This window comes from Macaca fascicularis, chromosome 6, assembly GCF_037993035.2.
Source record: "Macaca fascicularis isolate 582-1 chromosome 6, T2T-MFA8v1.1".
In the NCBI taxonomy this organism is placed as follows: domain Eukaryota; kingdom Metazoa; phylum Chordata; class Mammalia; order Primates; family Cercopithecidae; genus Macaca; species Macaca fascicularis.
Window position 1 is genome coordinate 158,216,886 of NC_088380.1, and position 18,249 is coordinate 158,235,134.

At 42.9% G+C, this 18,249-nt stretch overlaps 1 pseudogene; it reads left to right on the top strand.

The window, feature by feature from the left end:
• The first annotated feature begins 1,465 nt into the window (after window positions 1-1,465).
• On the top strand, window positions 1,466-9,793 carry LOC102145944 (RUN domain-containing protein 1 pseudogene; annotated as a pseudogene).
• Window positions 9,794-18,249: the final 8,456 nt, after the last annotated feature.

Here is an 18,249-nt window from a genome sequence, read left to right on the forward strand (position 1 = left end):
CAACACACCCAGCTATTTTTATATTATTGTTTTTAGAGATGGGGTTTTGCTGTGTTGCCCAGGCTTATCTTGAACGCCTGGCTTAAGCAATCCTTCTACCTTGGTCTTCCAAAGTGCTGAGATTACAGGCATGAGCCACCACACCCAGCCTAAGAATTATTTTGACGAAATTATCAGTGGACTCAATAAAGACAAGGAAATAACCTGTGAACCTGATGATAGGTCAATAAAAATTATCCTAACCGAAATATAAAGAGAAAAAAATAAGTGAAAAAAATGAGAACATCCAAGAGCTGTGAGACAATGTCAAACAGCTTAGCATATGACTAATTAGAATCCCAGATGAAGAAGACACAATGTGGCAAAAGAAATATTCGACTTTGAGAGGACAAGGTGAGAGGGTCACTTGAGCTCAGAAGTTCAAGACCAGCCTGGGCAACATAGTGAGACCCCCATCTCTATTAAAAAACATAAAATAAATATTTGAAGAAATAAATAAATAATGGCCAAAAATTTTCAAAAAATAGTAAAAGACATAAAACTATAGATCAAAAAGTTCAGGGCTGAGTGCAGCGGTGTGTGCCTATAGTCCCAGCTACTTTGGTGGCTAAAGCAAGAGGATGGTTTGAGTTCAGGAGTTTGAGGCCAGCACAGGCAACATCATGAGACCTCATCTAAAAAAAAAAAAAAAAAGTGCAGAGAAAAATACCAAAATAAAGAGGATAAAGAGGATAAGGACCAACACAATACACACACACACACCCCCCCAGACACATCATATTCAAACTGATGTAAAGAAAAACTAGAGAAAACCTTGAAAGCAGCCAGGGGAAAAAGACATTTAGATACAGAGAAACAGATATAAGAATTAAAGTGCCCTTATCAGAAATTATGCAAATCAGAAGACATTGAAGTGATAGCTTGCCAGTGTTTACACAAAAACATTGTCAACCCAGAGAAAATATCTTGCAAAAATGAAGGAGAAATAAAGCCGTTTTTCTTTTAGACAAGTGAAAACTAAGGTAATTAATTACCGGCAGATCTGTTCTATAAAAGTTAATTTCTTCAGGAAGAAGAAATATTATTCCAGACAGAAACTTAGATCTATAAAAAGAAATGACAATCTTTGGAGATGGTTAAAGTATAAAAGATAGTTTTTTCTTATTTTTAATTTTTTAAAAAACTGTTTTACAGACAGGGTCTTGCTCTGTTGCTCAGGCTGGAGTGTAGTGGCACGGTCATAGCTCACTGCAACCTCAAACTCCTGGGTTCAAGCAATTCTCCTCCCTGGGCCTCTCAAAGCACGGGGATTACAGGTATGAGCCACTGTGCTCAGCCTGTTCTTCTTTATTTTAAATTGCTCTGAAAGAGATTTGATTAAAGCAGAGACAAGCAAACTATGGCCTATGGGCTGGTGTGTATGTATGTGTGAAAGATTCTCCCTGGGGCCTGAAAGCTTTAAGGGATGACTAACTCCTCAGTTCTCAGGCCCAGTCCAAGGCGCGAGGCTACTTTCGCTAGCAGCGTGCGCCAGCAAGAGAGCAGAAGCAGGAAGAGAGCCGGCTGGAAGACACCTACCCTGGCGGGAAGACGTGTACCCCCAGATCTAGAGAGAGGCTTCCAGGTACTATGTAGCAGTCATGTCAGACTGGGACACTTCCTGTTTACAAAGGGCTATGAACCCCTGTCCCGTCCTCACTTGGGGTTGACGCCATTTTAGGTCTCAGCCCGCCTGCACCCAGGAGCTCATTAAAATAGCATGTTCTCACGCCTGTAATCCCAGCACTTTGGGAGGCTGAGACGGGTGGATCACGAGGTCAGGAGATCCAGACCATCCTGGCTAACACGGTGAAACCCCGTCTCTACTAAAAATACAAAAATTAGCCGGGCGCGGTGGCAGGTGCCTGCAGTCCCAGCTACACGGGAGGCTGAAGCAGGAGAACGGCGTGAACCTGGGAGACGGAGCTTGCAGTGAGTGGAGATCAGGCCACTGCACTCCAGCCTGGGCGACAGAGCGAGACTCCGTCTCAAAAAACAACAACAACAACAAAAAAAACCAAAAACATGTTGCTCCACACCACCTGGTGCTGTCTGTTGGAGCGCTCTTGGAGTTCGAACCGATACAAGAAACTTTCTATGTGTATGTGTATATGTGTGTGTGTGTATAATATTGTTTATCCATTCATCCATTGACAGATACTTAAGTTGATTCCGAATACTTGCTATTGTGAATAGCACTGCAGTAAACATACTAGTGCAAGTATATTTTTCATAAAATAATTTCTTTTCTTCTGGGTAGATAGCCGGTGGTGGATGGATCAAATGATTATTCTATTTTTAGTTTTTTTGAGAAATCTCCATACTTTTTCATAGAGGCTATAGTAATTTACATTCTCTAACGCAAATACAACAACGTATTAGCATTCCTTTTGTTCTGCTCTTTGCCAACATCTGTTATATTTTGACTTCTTAATAATAGCCATTCTGACTGGTGTAACATGATATTTCATTGTGGTTTTAATTTGCATTTCTCTGATGATTAGTGATATTGAACATTTTTTCATATTAAAAAATGTCTACATATGTCATTTGGCAACTTTCTAATGGAGTTATTAATACTGTTTTTTTTTTCTTTTTGAGTTGTTTGAATTCCTTGTAAATTCTAGGTATCAGTCGCCTGTTGGATGCATAGTTTGCAAATATTTTCTCCTATTTTGCAGATTGTCTGTTCACTTTGTTAATTATTATTTTGCTGTGCAGCAGTTTTTTAGCTTACTTAAGTCCCATTTGCCTATTTTTGTTTTTGTTGCCTGTACTTTTGAGGTCTTAGTCATGAATTCTTCACCTAGTCTAATGTCCAGAAGTGTTTTCCCTGGGTTTTCTTCTAGCATTTTAATACTTTCAGGTCTTATGTTTAAGTCCCTAATCCAACTTGAGCTGATTTTTGTATATGGTGAGAGATAGGGGGTCCAGTTTTATTCTTCTGAATATGGCAATCCAATTTTATCAGCATCATGTATTGAAAAGGGTATCCTTTTTCCAGTGTATGTTTTTGTTAACTTTGTCAAAAATCATTTGGCTATAGGCATGTGGCTTTGTTTCTGGGTTCTTTATTCTGTTCCATTGATCTTTGTGTCTATTTCTATACCAATGTCATGCTGTTTTGGTTACTATAGCCTTGTGATATAATTTGAGGTCAGATAATGTGGTGCCTTCAGCTCTATTCTTTTTGCTTTGGATTGCTTTGGCTATTTGGGCTTTTGGGGGAGGGGTTCCATATAAATTTTAAGGTTTTTTTTCAGATTCTGTGAAGAATGAACATGGAATTTTAATAGGGATTGCATTGAATCTGTAGATCACTTTGGGCTGTATAGTCATTTTAACGATATTAATTCTTTCAATCCATGAGCGTGTAGTGTTTTTCCATTCATTTGTGTCATTCTTTTCATCAGTGTTTTCTAGTTTTCCTTGTAGAGATCTTTCACCTCCTTGGTTAAATATATTCCTAGATATTTTATTTTTTGTAGCTACTGTAAATGGGATTGCTTTCTTGTATATTGATTTTGTATCCTAAAACTTTGCTGAATTCATTCATCAAACCTGAGAGTTTTTTGTTTTTGGAGGAATTTTTAGGTTTTCCTAGACATAAGATCACATCATCATCAAACAGAGGTACTTTAACTTCCCTTTTCCAATTGTATGCCTTTATTTCTTTTTCTTGCCTGATTGCTCTGGCAAGGACTTCCAGTACTATGTAGAATAGGAGTGGTGAGAGTGGGCATTCTTGTCTTATTCCAGGTCTTAGGGAGATTGCTTTAAACTTTTCCCTCTTCAGTATGATATTGGCCATGGGTTTGCTGTATATGGCCCTTGTTATTTTGAGGTATGTTCCTTCTTTGCCTATTCTGTTGAGGGTTTTTATCATGAGGGAATGCTGGATTTTATAAAATTATTTTTCTTCATCTATTAAGATAATCATATTGTTTTTGTCCTTAATTATGTGATAAATCACAGTTATTGATTAGATAAATCAATAAATGGTCTAGCGAGAAGTTTGTCAATTTTGCTTATCTTTTCAAAGTACCAACTTTTGTTGATCCTTTTTATAATTTTTTTTGTTTTCAATTTCATTTAGTTCTGCTCTGATCTTTATTATTTCTTTTCATTTGCTAGCTTTGGGTTGGGTTTGTTCTTGTTTTTCTAGTTCCTGGAGGTGTGATAGTAAGTTGTTAATTCGTGATCTTTCTATTTTGTTTTGATGTAGGCACTTAACTCTGTAAGCATCCCTCTTAGCACTAATTGTTTTTTATATATCCCAGAATTATGTTATATATCCATTTTCATTCATTTCAATTTTTTTTTTTTTTTTTTTTTTTTTGAGATGGAGTTTCAGTCTTGTTGCCCAGGCTGGAGTGCAATGGTGTGATCTTGGCTCACTGCAACCTCTGCTTCCCAGGTTCATGTGATTCTCCGGTCTCAGCCTCCTGAGTAGCTGGGATTGTAGGTGCATGCCACCATACCCGGCAAATTTTTGTATTTTAGTAAGGATGGGTTTTCATCATATTGGTCAGGCTGGTCTCGAACTCTTGACCTCAGATGATCCACCCACCTCGGCTTCCCAAAGTGTTGGGATTACAGGCATGAGCCACTGCACCCGGCCAAAAAAATTTTAAATTTCCATCTTAATTTCATCATGGACCCAAAGATCCTTAAGGGACATATTGTTTAATTTTCATGTATTTGTATAGTTTTGAAAGTTCCTCATGGTATTGATTTCCAGTTTTGTTTCCCTGTAGTCTGAGAAGACACTTGATATGGTTTCAGTTTTTAAAAATTTATTGAGACTGATTTGTGGACTAGCATACAATATGTCTTAGAGAATATTCTATGTGCTGATAAGTAGAATGTATACTCTGCGATTGTTGGTTAGAATGTTCTGTAAATATGATTTGGTCCATTTGGCCTAGAGTCCAATTTGAGTCTAGTGTTTCTTTGTTGATTTTCTGTTTCAGTGATCTGTCTAATGCTATGAGTGGGGTAGTGAAGTCCCCCATTATTATTATATTGCTGTCTCTTTCTTTAGGTCTAGTAATACTTGTTTTATAAATCTGGATGCTCCAGTATTTGATGCATATATATTTAGAATTGCTATATACTCTTCTTGAATTGATCTCTTTACCATTATATAATTATTTTCTTCTTTTTAAACTATTTTTGATTTAATATCTATTTTATCTGATACAAGTATAGCTACTCCTGCTCGCTTTTGGTTTCTGTTCGTGTAGAATATCTTTTTCCATCTTTTAATCTTCAGTCTCTAATTGTCTTTACCAGTAAAGTGAGTTTTTCTAAGTAGCATATAGTTGGTTCATTTTAAAGCTCAATCCTGTAATGTATGTCTTTTAATTGGGGTCTTTATTTAGTCCAACTTGGCTTAAGATAACTTGAAATGGGCTATGAAGCTGTTGAGCAAGGGTGATGTGATCTTCACTAAGAAGGTATACAGGTTGATGTTGGCTAATTTCCACACTGGTACAAACATTGATGTCTCCAGGCAAGAAAAAGGTGAAAGAGCAGGACAGTCATTCACTTTTATTTACAGGTTTTTAATCTTTTTCGTGAGACTATACAAACCACTTGCCAATATATACAAAGTTCTGGTTCATTAAACACCATCCCAGCAGACTGTGAACTGCTTTGAAAAGCAGAGTATGGCATTCATAGTAAAGTCTTTTCTCCCACACTCCATTTTCAAGGTCAGCAAAATTGGGGTCTTTGCCCCACCAAAATATTGACAATTCTCTTCTTCTAGGTGTTTGATCTTGCTACCAAACACCAACTGTATCTGTCTTAAGGCAGCAATTAGAGCTGTTCAAATTAGGGTCACCTTGAGTCGCAGGAAACATATTAGGGGCAGAAGTTGGGCCTTGCCATACATATCTTTTCCATTTAATCCCTGTCAAGTCAGCCAGGCAGAAGAGGTCATGGTGACCATCTTGCAGGCTGGCCTGGTTTATCATGAAGGAGGAATTCATCATCTCTCGTAGCAGCTGCCACCAGCACCACAGCCACCATCTGCCATTACTGCCACCGCCAACCACAGATAGAAACACTGGACACCGGGGAGGGTGAGAGATGGGTGGTGGTTGGAGGAGTTGAGGAAAAGGAGGTTGCTGGGCCACCTGCCACTTCTACTCACCCCCTGCCACTGCCATGAGCATCCACTGCCACTTGGCTGGCACACAGCCACCTGGGCCTGAGGGCCAGAGGAGGGGGGCAATGCTGTACCCACCCAGCAGGCTGGACTGTGGAACCTATGGACGGACAGCTGTCTCTCTCAGAAGGACAGAGGAGATGTGTGGCCTTTTCACAGGAACAATAATAAATTACACAATAAATAATTAAAATAGGGTCAGAGCTGGCAAAGCCCAAGCCCTGGAGGGTTCTTCCAGGTGGGGAGGTGCTTGCACAGGGGCAGGAAAGCTGAGAATGGGGAGAGAAGCCCAGGCCCCCAGCCTGGCAGTGGTAATGTCCTTACGCCTAGAGTCCCCTCAGTGGTGGCAGAATTTTCAGACTCGGACCATTCTCTGGCTCCATCTTTGTATTGTCTCTTGATGAGCCAGACTAACATTGGCCCTCCTGCTGCCTCACTGCCTGGATGCCATAATCTCCCCCATTTTATGAGCCCAGCAGGCAATGGTTTTCCCCCATGTTAATTGAATTTCTTAGGTTTTCTTATTTGTTTATTTATTTGAGACAGAGTTTCGCTCTTGTTGCCCAGGCTGGAGTACAATGGCACGATCTCGGCTCGCTGCAACCTCCACCTCCCGGGTACAAGCGATTCTCCTGCCTCAGCCTCCCGAGTAGGTGGGATTACAGACATGCGCCACCACACCCAGCTAATTTTGTATTTTTAGTAGAGATGGGGTTTTGCCATGTTCGTAAAGCTGGTCTTGAACTCCTGACCTCAGTGATCTGCCCACCTCGGCCTCCCAAAGTGCTAGGATTACAGGCGTGAGCCACCGTGCCCGGCTCTCTTCACTTTCATTGTGGCCACAGGGACCAGCTTGCCCTCTCTGGGGTAAAGTTAATTTTAACATTATATTTAACTTAACACAATATACCCCAAATATTAACTATTTCAATGTGTAACAATATAAAAACTATTAAAATATTTTAAATTTTTTGTATTACAGTTTTAAAATCTAATATTTATTTTATACTATGGTACATCTCAATTCAGACTAGTCACATTTCACGTGCTCAATGTGGCTAGCAACTACTATATTAATGCAGGCATACAAGAAATATTATAGCATAAGATGCTTATATAAGAAAGAAAATAGGTCTCTAATCGATAATCTAAACTCTGATGTCAAGCAACTAGGAAAAAAATTAACTCAAAGCAAGGTGAAGGGGAGAAAAGGAAGAAAAATGCACAAAAGTGAAAATGGTGTAAAAACAATAGAGGAAAATTAATAAACCAGAAAGTTATTTGTTTGAAAAGATCAATAAAATCTACCAGACAGTTCAAGAAAAAAAAGACGGAAGACACAGAATACCAATATCAGAAATGAAAAATAGGACATCACTCTAGATTCTATTGACATTAAAAGGATAATAAGGAAATATTAAAAAGAACCCCAGGTGGGAGGCTGAGGCGGGTGGATCACCTGAGGTCCGGAGTTTGAGACCAGTCTGGCCAACATGGTGAAACCCCCTCTCTACCAAAAATATACAAATTAGCTGCCACAGTTGTGGGGCGAGGACCAGAATAAGCAGGACAAACAAGAGTGTCTGGAAACCCAAAGGCAGAAGCAGAAAGAACGGATACTGCAGCTCAAGACCCAGCTAGATGACCTGGAAACATTTGCCTATCCAAAAGCAGTTATGATGCCCTGCTGCAGTTCGTGGTGTTGGAAAGACAGTGGGTGATCCTAGACGAGTTAATAAAGAAACCGGACATGAATCTGAATGAGGACATCAGTTCCGTTCCCTGTCCACGGAAGAGCTTGGTCAGTGTGTAGATGCAGTAGTGGCTCACATCGTCAACCCAGCCCTACTCAAAGATCGGTTGGTTGAGCAACTGGAAACTCAGATCGGAGACTTCTACATGTTCATCAACCTCATCCAAGATGAAGTGGGAAGGCCCTTGAAGACAGGTGGTGGACACTGTGAGTGCAAGACCTCTGGGAAGACAGGAAATGGCTCCACCAGAAATGGCAGCAGCAGACCCACTGCCTCCAGGACACAGCGAAACAAAGGCAGGGGAGGTGAAGAAAGTCCAGGGGACAGGGCTGCACCTGATACTGCAAGTGCTGGCAATGCTCCAGATTTTGCTGTTAGCTAATTTGGTTGTCCCACAGTGCAGATCCCTCCAACCCTGTAACAGAGGAGCCAGGCTGACAGATTAGGCTCCCTTGCTGAAGAGGCTGGAGGTGTCAGTGGACAGAGTAAGCAGCTAGCCTTGAGGCACCAGTCACACGACCATGTCACCACCTCTGCCATCCTCCAGGACCTCTCTCTGGCAGGCAAGGATGAACTGGCCACGTGGCTGTGTGGAAGGGGCTGATGGTGGCTGTGAGGGACCTGCTAGCCCGTGGACTATATGTCTCCTCCTCAGGAATGAGCCTCGTCATGGCTCCTACTGCTTGTTTGCTGCCAACCTTCTCCCCAGCCCCTGAGCCCTTGCACCCCTGGGAGCCCTTTGTAAAGTACTGAAACCACCTTTGCAAAATTATGACTGAGACAGTGAAAGAGATCTAACTTAACTCACTCCATCTTGCTTCTAACTTGCGAGCTGTCTTTGTTCATTCCTGGGCACAAGCTGAACTAACTACGGGAGAAACTTAGTTTGTAGTTTATAGTTTAAACAAAGATGGTAACAGCCCTTTCCCAAAGCAGACTTCCTTCTTACCTGGGGACTAGACTAACATTAGCCACAGGATTAGAAATTATGGTTTAGGAGTCATGCAGCTGGAGGCTGCAAGATTCTGACCCTCCTGAAACTGCTCCTAAGATCAGTGCTTGAGATATTTTGCAGACTCCACACTTGATGGATCAGCTGGCACCACCCAGATTGATAAACTGGCTCGTCTGATCTTGTGGCCCCCACCTAGGAACTGACTCAGCGCAAGAAGACAGCTTTGACTCCCTATGATTTCATCCCTGACCAATTGGCACTCCTGGCTCACTGGCTTACCCCCACCCACCATGTTATCCTTAAAAACTCTGCTCCCCTAATGCTTGGGGAGACTGATTTGAGTAATAGTAAAACTCTGGTCTCCTGCATAGCCGACTTTGTGTGAATTACTCATTCTCTATTGCAATTCTGTCTTGATGAATCTGCTCTGTGTAGGCAGCCAGCAAGGTGAATCCCTTGGGGAGTTACAGTACTACTATGCTAAAAATGGCGGTGCTTATGCCCAGACCAGGAGCTCTCCCAGTCTTTGTCCTTTCTGTTACAGGAGGCACTGTTGTGACCCCCAAAGAGAGCCTACTGACCGTCATCCATATGGTGCTGACAGAGCACGACCCTTGTAAGCACAGTGCAGACTGAGAATTGAAGGCTTTGGTGTGCATGGCACTGAATGAGTGGCCTCTGATGTCCTAGGTGAACCTCATCTGCAAATCCGGGTCACTCATTGAGCCTCACTACCAGCCTGGGAGCTATGGAGCACACACAGGCTTTGAGAGTGCCCTCAACCTGCACAGTTACCTCAGCAGCCTCAAGTTCAGCCTCCCTGTAGATCTGGCCACAAGCCAGCTCAAAAATACCAAAGATGCCTTTTGATGAGAATGCCCTGACCCCAGGCAAGCTCCTGGCTCAGTAGGGATAGATGTATTAGTCTTCTAGCATAGAAGCAAGGAATCAAAGGTGGGGTTAAAGGCATTTTTCCCAGACGCTGCTTAGGTCATCTGCCAAATGAGTGCAAAGTGTGTTTTCTCCACCAACTTAGCATCTTGGAAAGATGTGCTGGAGACCCCCTTGTTGAGAAGGTTCTGCCCTGGTGTGTAGCCACAGTGTACATATGGACACATGTGCTTGAGCCTGCATTAAAGGAATCAATTGTGGCACATAGTACCCCAACTCATTGCACCAAATCTGATTCTTAGAAAACCTGGGTTGCTTTAACCATTCTTTTTATGGCCGTGAGTGACAACATGAGTGAGTCATTGGTCCCAGAATAATTTTGCTTGGAGGAACCTGTTGGTTGAGCCATCTTTGTTCACTTGAAGTGTGTTTGAGAGGCCAAGACCAGAATCTAAATTCCTTTTATGAATAGATTTCCCTTTCTTCCTGACCCCAAGGCCAGAGGAGACTATATATTCCATGGCTGCCTCTCAAACTAGGAATGGGAATATCTGAAAACAACATTTCTAAGGGAGGTAGCCACAGGTTGATTTTAATATGGGCCCTTTTTCTTGGAGAGGTAAGGAGTGACATCTTCCTGACAAGGTGGTTCTCTTCTCATGGCACAGACAATGGGCTTTCTGTTTATGAGGACAGAGAGCTGATATTTGGTATTCTGTTCTCTAGCAAGTAAAGATTCCTCTGCTCTCCTCCCAATAAGACAGACACGGTCTTTTAATTTTTTTAATTTTAATTTTAATTTTTTGAGATGAAGTCTGTCTCTGTCACCCAGGCTGGAGTGCAGTGGCGCAATCTCAGCTCACTGCAACCTCCACCTCTTGGGTTCAAGCAATTCTCTTGCCTCAGCCTCCTGAGTAGCTGGGACTACAGGCATATGCCACCACGCCTGGCTAATTTTTTGTATTTTTAGCAGAGACGGGGTTTCACCATGTTAGCCTGGATGGTCTTGATCTCCTGACCTCGTGATCTGCCCACCTCGGCCTCCCAACGTGCTGGGATTACAGGGGTGAGCCAGCGCACCCGACCTACAGTCTTTTTAGAAGTAAATATATTCAAGCTAAATGAGAAAATCCTTGCCACCCAAGTCAAGTATGTACAGGAATGCAAATCGATAACCTGCAGCTGTTCCTCCTTGGGTTGTGACTCACTGGGCACCACTTGTCCTGGAGGCTGGCTGGCTGGAGGACACCTGATCTGGTAATAAGTGGGGGTAGGTGCCACAGTAGGATAGCAACTGCAGCAGATCACTATTTCCAGGCCGGGGGTGGAGTATTTCATTGTGAAACTGACTTTAGAATGGTTCTATTTGGTCTTCAGTATTTTAGCCTCATTAGTTCACATTTGTCATACGGCTTGTGATGAGTACTACTCTAGGACTGGCCAAAGATGGGCAAATGTATCACTCCAAACACTACTGATGCAGCATTGTTATCATGTCTTAAATTGCCAGCTGCACTTTTTTGCTGCAACCTAATGTCGTGCATTTTAACTTATTATTATTTTTTTTTTTTGAGAAGAGTCTCGCTCTGTCACCCAGACTGGAGTGCAGTGGCACCATCTTGGCTCACTGCAACCTCCGCCTCCCAGGTTCAAGCAATTCTCCTGCCTCAGCCTTCCAAGTAGCTGGAATTACAGGCGCCTGGCATCATGCCCAGCTAATTTCATATTATTAGTAGAGATGGGGTTTCACCATGTTGGCCAGGCTGGTCTCAAACTCCTGACCTCAGGTGATCTGCCCGCCTTGGCCTCCCAATGTGCTGGGATGAGCCACCGCACCCAGCCTTTAACTTAAAAGTTTTTCAGCAACATGTTACTTGTTTAAGATACGTTATTGGTATTTCATCAGAATTAGTTCACCTTCCCTGTGAAACAAGGCCATTGTAAAATGTAGTGGAAAATGATACATATGTGGTTGCTAATAAAATCATAGTGTTTTGTGACAAAAAAAAAAGAACCCTATCACATGAAGGCAAATGTCTTCGTTTTTGAAATTCTTTAAATTTTTCTCTTTAAAATGTTTTTATCTTCCAAAAAAAATCTCCTAGTGTGAGCTGCATAACATGTTGCACCCTAGATTGGGAATCAGGAGACCTCTGTTCTAGTCCTCACTCTGAAACTAACTCTCTAGGAGACCCAATATATATCCTCTCCTTTCCGGGTGTTGGCTCTTGAGGCACTTTCAGCTTCCTTATCTGCGCTCCATGAATTATTAGTTACTTGCCCGAGAGGTCTGACTCAGGGTGCCACCAAAACAGTTCTTAGATATTAGGGGTGAGCCAGGAAGAAACAATGCAGGAAGAGAAATCTATGAGTTGCATATTTGAAACAAATGAGAGCTAGCAGTTTACACATCTAGAGTGAATATTTTCAAGGCCAACATATATGTTTCATGCCTTCTATAATCTGCAGTTTACAATGCATCAGACAATAGCTAAAAAGCATCATCCTTCAGAAATTTTTGATTTTCACTTACAAGGAAAACCAAGGAAGAGAATCTCAGACTTGGAAGGAGCTTCTCATAGGTTATATAGCAAAACTATTCCTCTCTTGAAAATTGGTTGTCCTGCCTCTGCTTAAATACCTTCAGAGATCAGGCACTCACTATCCTCTTCTCACCCAGTATAAGAAAGCTCTTTGTTATGTTGAACTTAAAATATGCAACCCTCAAACCTCTCACTCATTTGTGCTTATTCCAACCTCACAGTATAAGCCATTCCATGCTCTCCATTTACAGACATGAAGCCATTGTGCTGAACAGCCAGTAGGGGACCCTGAAGGTCTTCCAGTAACAAAATATAAAGTCAAAAAGATACAGAAAGAAGTTTGTTTTATTCGGCAATCTTTTTTTTTTTTTTGAGACGGAGTCTCGCTGTGTCTCCCAGGCTGGAGTGCAGTGGCGTGATCTCGGCTCACTGCAAGCTCCGCCTCCCGAGTTCACGCCATTCTCCCGCCTCAGCCTCCCAAGTAGCTGAGACTACAGGCGCCCGCCACCACGCCCGGCTAGTTTTTTGTATTTTTAGTAGAGACGGGGTTTCACCATGTTAGCCAGGATAGTCTCGATCTCCTGACCTCGTGATCCACCCGCCTCGGCCTCCCAAAGTGCTGGGATTACAGGCTTGAGCCACCGCGCCCGGCCGGCAATCTTATTTTTTAAGTGGGGTGTGTATGTGTGTGTGTGAGAGAGTGTGTGCGTGTGTGTGTGTGTGTGAGAGAGAGAGAGAGATAGAGAGACAGAGAGAAAGCGAGGTGGGAGGGTGCTTAAAGGCCTTCATAAGTACCTTGGGAATAAAATCTAGGTCCTGGTTGCAAATTGGCCACCTGAGTACCACACTTTTTGAATTAGCTGCCACTATTTAAAAACTGGAAAAGTTGCACAGACATACACATAACCAGAATTCCTGGCTTCCTTGCGACTTGGAAATGACCCAGCATGGACCCTCACCAGCTGGAGATGGGTAACTTAGACTGAGCCATGTGCTGTTTCCTGGGCATGGCCCCTGCTCAGTCACTCACCTACTCTTTCCATCTGGCCATGGCAGGCAGGGAGAAAAAAGTCACATTTTTAAACCTAGTTTTCTGAGCAGACTGTGGAGATCCTGGGAATTTCCAAGGGGAAAAATCCAGGAATCTCCATCCAAACTGGAAATGCCATAGAGGGCTTCCTACAAATTCTCATTTTCCAAATTGAGAAATGATTTACATTTTCATCCTTGTCTCTGGTAGTAATAGCGGCCAGGATGGGGCCAGGTAGCTCTGAGGAAGTAGATTCTGACTGAGACCATCTGAGAGGGCAGCCTCTTTGTTGGCAGAGGTTCAAACCTTTCACAGCCCCTTTTGCCAAATTGGGGAGAACTAGGGAATCTTAGGGCAAAAACTCAACAAAACAATAAAAAGAAAAAGAGGCAAAAACCAAATCAAACAAACAACAACAACTACCTTTACATACCATTTTTGCACACAATTCTAGAAGTGTATGAGTCATTGTTCAGGTTCTAAGATGAAGCCTTTTAAGAATAGAGGTTTCCTTCTGTACCTTTTTTTTTTTTTTTTTTTTTTTGAGACAGAGTCTCACACTGTCTCCTGGGCTGGAGTGCAGTGGCATGATCTCAGCTCACTGCAACCTCCGCCTGCCAGGTTCAAGTGATCCTCCTGCCTCAGCCTCCTGAGTAGCTGTGATTACAGGTGCCTGCCACTACACCCAGCTATTTTTTTTCTTTTTTGTATTTTTAGTGGAGATGGGGTTTCACTACATTGGCCAGGCTGGTCTCAAACTCCTGACCTCGTGATCCACCCGCCTCAGCCTCCCAAAGTGCTGGGATTGCAGGTGTGAGCCACCGCTCTTGGCCCCTTCTGTATCTGGCTTCTTCAAAATATGAAGCCAAATTTCGGCTTTATATTTTGTTGTCAGATCTTCAGGGTCCCCTACTGGCTGTTAGGCAAGCTGGCTTCATGTCTGTAAATGGCAAGTGTGGAATGGCTGATACTCTGAGGTTGGAATAAGCACTACTGAGTGAGAGGTTTGAGAGATGCATACTTTAATTTGAACTTAGTTTCCTCCTGATCCAGAGCTTTAACTACCTTTAGTATTTGAAGACAATAACTCTGACCATTTCTCTAAGTTGGCTAATGTTATATCTAACTCTGTCCTGTTTTTCACAGTTACCCTTACGTGGTGACTTCTGTCATGTGATGTTCACTTGTGTGGACATCTGTTGCTTTTAACACTCCCCAATCCCCCATTCTTGGTGTACAACTCATTTTTGCTTTGAGGTACCATCCCTCTCACTGCATGGGAGTCTTGGTGGCACTGTCATTCAAAAAGCCCTGACTTTCCTTGACCAACAGATGGGCTTGTGCAATTGGACACTCTCTCCATAGAATCTGCATCCTGAGCATTGCACTGAAGAACAGAAAACAGTTGGTGGAAATTTATCCCAGAGGCAGAGTCCTACTGACTTCAGTCTCAGGCTCTGCGTGGTCCCTGTCTTTCTCAATGTCTGCTTCTTTAACTTTCCCTTGACTCTGTGAGGCATCTTCAAATCCATTTGTTTTAGTTTAATTGTCCAGAGTTATATTCTGTTGTTTGCCTCCAAAGAACCTAACTGATGTGTTTCTCTTAGGTTCAGCTTAATTCCACAAACATTTACTAAGCTTGGAATTTTGCGCTTGCTCTAGGGAGGTCCTGGTGGCCCAACTCCTGTAAACTCCTGGGGCCTGGTGGAGGGACAGACAAGAAGCAGGTCTTTCTGCCTTTTACTCACATGTCTTTCAGAGCACGGCAGAGCCAATGCCCAGGTCTACCATGAGGGTTCAGCACTTGCGCACCCAGGAAACAGTGAAGGGCACAATGATCTTGGCAGAGACATAGAACTGCAGGGGGTAGGTAAGGCAGATGCCACCCAAGTAGAGGAGCTCGACAGACTGGTACAAGCTGTGCAAGGCAGAGGGGATCAGGAAAGGTCCACACACAGACACCAGCAGGCTCTGGAGGACCCATGGGGGTTAGCTGGGAGATCATTCAGGCCAGAGCATGAGGCAGAAATTGGGAATAGTTAAAATTGCTTCCAATAACCCCCTAATTGCCAGAGAATATAGCAAGGTGCTAAGAAGCTATCTAGTAGAAACAATTGTATACATGTCTTTAGGCACTAGAGTCTCACTCAAGTGGCAAGAATCTCACTCTCTATGAAGGGCATGAAGGTGCCAGGACCTACAGAGAAGATGGTGGATTCATGTTCTCCATCTCAACTCCTTCACAGACATCTATTCAATGAGTTGGGTGGTGGGTGAAACTGCCTGCACTATCTATCTATCTATCTATCTATCTATCTATCTATCTATCTATCTATCGATCGAGACAGGATTTCACTCTATTCCCAGGGCTGGAAGGTAGTGGCACAATCCTAGCTCACTGTAGCCTTGAACTATTGGGCTCAATGATCCTCCCACCTCAACCTCCCAAGTAGCTAGGAATACAGGCATGTGCCACCATGCCCAGCTTGCCTGCCCTTTAAGGACTCTTTGTCTTTTTGAGAACTAAACTCTTACCTTTTTTCTTCTCTTGCACAAATTCCTATCTCAGGGGCCTGGGAAGCCGTGCCCTAAAGAGCATAAAGTCTCATCAGAAGGGTTTTATTTAACCCTATATATGTGACTTGCTTTCAGATCTGACTCTGGCATAACATCACATAACAGACAAGGAAATCAAAGTATCGTAAGCCCAAATATATTTTCCTTGCCATATCTTGAAATAGCCCTGCAAAGTTGTTTCTTGTGGGGGAAAAAAATCTATACTCTGTAGAGAACCCACTTCCCTTTCCAGGCCTTTTTCTTCAAATCCAGGAGAGAATCAACTAAGTCTGGTCTCTTTTAAGTCTGAAAAGAAACATTTACAGTCTATTCTCTCTGAAGCTTGTTACCTGGAGGCTTCGTCTGCATGATAAGAATCTTGGTCTTGGCAGTGGCTCATGCCTGTAATCCCAGCACTTTGGGAGGCTGAGGTGGGCAGATCATCTGAGGTCTGGAGTTCCAGACCAGCTGGACCAACATGGAGAAACCCCATCTCTACTAAAAATACAAAATTAGCCAGGCATGTTGGCGCATGCCTGTAATCCCAGCTACTTGGGAGGCTGAGGCAGGAGAATTGCTTGAATCCGGGAGGCAGAGGTTGTAGTAAGCCAAGATGGCAACACTGCACTACAGCCTGGGCAACAAGAGTAAAACTCCATCTCAAAAAAAAAAAGAACCTTGGTCTCCACAGTGTTAACCCAGAAAATATATAAAACCTAGCTGTGGCTCAACCACCTTGGACACATATTCCCAGCATCTCTTGAGGGTTGTGTCATGGGCCATGGTCACTAGGATTTGGCTCAGAATAAATCTCTTCAAATATTTTACAGAGTTTGACTGTTTTCGTCAACACTTTCATAATTGAATTCACATGAGGTCAGAGAGTGTTTGATGTTTATATCGGAAAAACTACTAAATTGAAATTCAGGAGACCTGAAATAACTCAGCCTCTACCCCTAAGTATTTAGGTCACGTTACTTCCCTGAACTTTATACGCCTCATGTATAAAATGGAGATATACTCTTTACCTGCTAGAAGGTAGGGGCTGGATCTGATGGTCTCTGAAAGTCTACAATCATAAAACACTAACCACATGAAACTAATTTTTATCAAAAATAGAAAAAAACCCCACTGCTTTTAAGGGACATAAGGCAGATGAAACATTAGTGCCATGTTACTCTGATACTTAAAAAGTCTTTAATCATATCTCATTGCCTACGGGAAAGAGTTACAAACTTGATCCTGGGATTCAAAGTCCACTGGACTTCAGGTCCAGTGGTTCTAACTGTCTGGCCCGGTTACAACGTTGAGAATATTGTTCCTCCCTCTGTCTCCACTTTCCTGTGCTTGATGTTGTAACCATTCCAGAGAATGTCTGAAGCATGCAATACACCTTCAAACTCCATGCCTTTCCATGTGCTATTCCCTCTGCTAAGAAGGCTCTTTTCCTCCCTTTGTAATCTGTGATATTTCTGCTCATTGTTCAAGTTCCTGAGGCTCCTGTAATGCCTCCTGTCCCCTGGTCATAATTAATCCTCCTTTTGAGTTCCTATAATACCAGTCCTCATCCGTGTCACAGAGACTCTCACATGGAATGTGAATTGGTGTGTGTGTGCATCAGCGTTTCCATGAAGCTAGGGATTGTGGCCAAATCATGTCAGGATTCCTTGTACCTGGTACTCTATCTTCAAGACAGATTGGTAGATGGGCTGTGATAAGGATGAGGTCATGCCTGGAAACCACTTATGACATGGGAAACACTCAGTGAATACGTGCTATTCTTCTTTCTTCTTTATTATTATTATTATTATTTGAGATAGAGTCTTGCTCTGTCATTCAGGCTGGAGTGCAGTGGCACAACCTGGGCTCACTGCAACCTCCACCTCCTGAGTTCAAGTGATTCTCATGCCTCAGACTCCTGAGTAGCAGGGATTACAAGTGAGTACCAACACAGCTGGTTAATTTTTGTATTTTTACTAGAGATGGGCTCTCATCATGTTGCCCAGGCTGGTCTCGAACTCCTGACCTCAAGGGACCTGCCCACCGTGGCCTTCCAAAATGCTGGGATTACAGGTGTGAGCCACTGCACCTGGACTTATTCTTCTTCTTCCTCCTCCTTCTTCTTATTATTATTATCATACATATATATGCTTTTTGAGATAGAGTCTCACTCTGTCACCAAGTCTGGAGTGCAGTGGCACAATCTTGGCTCACTGTGACCTCCGCCTCCCAGGTTCAAGTGATTCTTCTGCCTCAGCCTCCCGAGTAGCTAGGACTGCATGCGTGCACCACCATACCTGGTTAAT